General features: G+C 40.9%; 1 long non-coding RNA gene across 1 annotated transcript in view; it reads right to left on the reverse strand.

The window, feature by feature from the left end:
• The window catches only part of LOC113490563, a 4,606-nt gene extending 1,684 nt beyond the window's left edge, over nt 1-2,922 (reverse strand). The window contains exons 1-2 of the long non-coding RNA XR_003400261.1: nt 2,783-2,922; nt 2,332-2,386 (exon numbers count right to left, since the gene is read on the reverse strand). This is a non-coding gene — a long non-coding RNA (uncharacterized LOC113490563). The remainder of the gene's footprint in view (nt 1-2,331; nt 2,387-2,782) is intronic.
• Nucleotides 2,923-3,366: the final 444 nt, after the last annotated feature.

A 3,366-nucleotide genomic window follows, 5' to 3' on the forward strand; every position in this document is an offset into this window, starting at 1 on the left:
ATGGGGAAAATGGACTGTACGATGATGATTTTTTTTAACTTAACTTCTGATAACAAATTATTACATCAATGAATGATCTATTTGGTACCATTTTAGCTTCCACAATGGAAATTTAGCATTTGATCTGTAACTTTTCTTTTAGGTCTGTTTTACCTCATGCTGTAACTTGGGCTTCTAAAAGACCGAAAAACTACTTTTTGAAGGTCTTCAATTAATAAAAAAGAATTTCAGTATTAGCTTTGAAGGAATGTTTAAATCTACAAGACTTACAAGTTAGGAATTAAATTTAGTAACAAATATATATAGAAATCTACATATATCAGAAATACATATACTTTTTATATAGATATATGAATCAGAAAAGCTGTGATAGAAAATGTGAAAAGTAAGCAGGCACATGTTCAACCCTTCTTCTTAATGAAAAGCTTTAACTCTGGTCTATATGCATGCCTTCCAAACTTTACCAAGTACCACTAAGCTGGAAAACCAAACCTACTGGAGCATGAGGATAGAGACTGAACACAGAATGAACTTCTTTCTTTTGACCCTGTAGTGAACTGGAAAAAAAGCCACTGGCAAGCCACTTCTGTCAGTAATGCTGTGGGTTTTCCCCTCCTATGGGCCGACAGCTTAGCTTAGGACAGAGCAACAGCCCAGGCACAGGCTCCAGCTCAGCTGAGCACCACACGCTCAGCACTCTGGCCCCCTGTTTGCAGCTGCTGGGGCAGAAACAGCACAGATCTGAACCAGAATGCTATCCCCATGGCTTACACAATTCACAGCCTGATTACCTGGATCACACCCTGCACAGCTCAAGTAGAAGCTCCACAATTTGTCCGTGACCTCCTCTGAAATCATGTTGCACCGGGGCAGCCCCTTGCGGGTGAGCAGGAGCCTTGGGTACATGTTGGAGAACGGCTTGCAGAGAGCAAGGCCATGGGTCTCTGCAAAAACTGATTGCAGCCATCTGAGGTAAACAAAGGAAAAAATCCAGGGTACAGTTATGCTAACAAAGGACTGTTATGTTAACAAAGAGAGAAACTGAGGTACATTATGACCTTGGGGGTGATAAAGAAACAGCCCTGGGAGAAAAACAGGTTCATAAGAGGGTAGGTGTTTATGCATACCTGAAATACCACAAGGGGCTGGGATATTATAATGTAGCCTTTTACATGGATCCAATAGATTTGTGAGTAGTATGCATGATTATTGTAGAGTGCTTATATAAGGTGTGATTTCTTTCAATAAAGTTGAAGCTTGCTCTATCATTCACATTGAATCTGCTGCTTGCTTCCTCCGCCCGCGGCAGGGACGTGCGTGTCGGGATGCTCACAGTCACATCCCTCAGCCTCAAGGGCCAGAACCCGGCCCTCGTTCGCAGGCGAGAGACACCTGACTGCCTGGAGCTAGCCTGCCTTCAGGCACAGGTGGGACCTCACCACGGCCCTGCACCCTCCACAGCAGCGCTGCTGCTCGGCACAGCACACGCCAAAACACGGGTGCAGCCACAGAGAAAGCCCCTGGCTTTGAGCCAGCTGGTACCCAGCTGCCAAGTCAGGTCAGAGCATGGACAGAGGGGCCCTCAGGCACCCATCTCTGAACCGATGCTGCACTGGCTCTTAGGGCAGTGAAAATGCTTCCGGTTCGCATCCTGCTTCACCAAAGCTTCACAATATGGCTTTTGTGAACTTGCCCTTTTCATTTGTTCTCCCCAATTACGTGTCTTTTAATTAAACTCAGCAGGTTTATTATCAATACCCTACACATTAGAGCTTCTCCTCCTCATTTCACTATAACCTAAGCAGACAACAATCATAACACAACCCACCTGATTTCATGATGCAAATAACCTACGCTACAAATCCATAAAAGCAATGGGGATATTATAATGGAGTTCAAGAGAGCAGTTTTTAAAATTCTATCCTTTTTTCTACTGGCAGTCATTAAAATTTTTATTTAAAAGTGTCTCTTACTTGTATTTGTCTAACATTAGCATTTCTTAATACTTAATAGAAGAGCAACAAGTTGCACAGGGACATCTACTGCTGGACCCAAGTCTACTCACATTTCAACCACACACATTTCTACCTATTTCCCAATGAACAGAAACGCAGTTCAGTCGGTACAATGAACTGCTCTATCTTGAGAGGATGACAATAAGGTGCTGAATGGGAAAAAAATTAGAGAAACAACCCCATATAAACAAATAAACACAGGCGGTAAAAAACCCTGCTGCATGACAGAAAATATTTTAAGTGAACAAAAAAAAGCTAGGCAGAGAAAGAGCCTATATATGTGTGGTATAAATATTCAATCAATAAAGTAAATTACCTCTTTCAGTTCTCCAATTCTGCGCAATGCTTTATCCTGAGTTTGACTCAATGTCCTTAGAAAAAGGCAGAATAAACATCAGGTATATTAAATGTAACTTTATATATAAAGCATAAATTAATCCACAGAATTCTGCTTCAGCAGAAGAATTAACGACTTGTGTTTTTCTTTCAAGTCAACCTCAAGGGGGGTTATCATGAACTGCCAACTGTGGGTTGGCAATCACCTGAACTCAGCTGATGCAACAACAAAAGGCTGGATCACAATAGCTTCAACTTTACTTTGACAAACCAGTATTAGCTTATTCCTCAGAAATCACAGCTAAGGAGTCTTCTGTTACACACACACACATATACATACACAACGTATTGTGTAAACACACACACAGTGCACTGAGAATTAAATCTCTATTCGCACTACACATTCTAAGAGGATAAAAAGTAATGCTTACCTGTAGCTGCTGCTTCTCCCACTGGATAACTTGATAAGCAGACACTAGCTAAAAAACAGAAATCGGGTATAACGATGATAATGCATGCACTTATAGCTATCAAAATAAATTGCTTTGTTTTATCTCTATCTGCATTTTCAAACTCTTATCTTCATTTGAGAAAGCTCTTCTGACACAAACATACTTAATTTTAATCAATGTTTCCTTCTTCCATTTAGAAAATATCTCCAATGTTTTAAAATTAAAGCCTACATGTCAAAACGATAAGGTCATTCAGCATTCTTGCACTGTTTTCCCTTCACTGAAAAGGCTTCCAAGAAGATCCATGCTTCAACACAGGCTGTCAGAAACCAACCGCATGAGAAAGTTACATCCCACACAGCTACCCTACAGGGGTGTACATCTGTAAGGGTTCACATCCCAGACAGCTGCAGTGAAATTAATTTTACAGTGAGTGTATGTTAAAAAATACCCTTACAACTCTAGAAAAAAAGCAACTCTCTATAATAACAAATGTTTTCATTCCATGTGCTCTGCATACACCCAGCAGGCAAAGGAAGACTGGAAGCGGACAACACTTCTCA

The sequence above is a fragment of the Athene cunicularia genome, unplaced genomic scaffold, assembly GCF_003259725.1.
Source record: "Athene cunicularia isolate RWA unplaced genomic scaffold, athCun1 SCF_138, whole genome shotgun sequence".
Classification (NCBI taxonomy): Eukaryota; Metazoa; Chordata; class Aves; order Strigiformes; family Strigidae; genus Athene; species Athene cunicularia.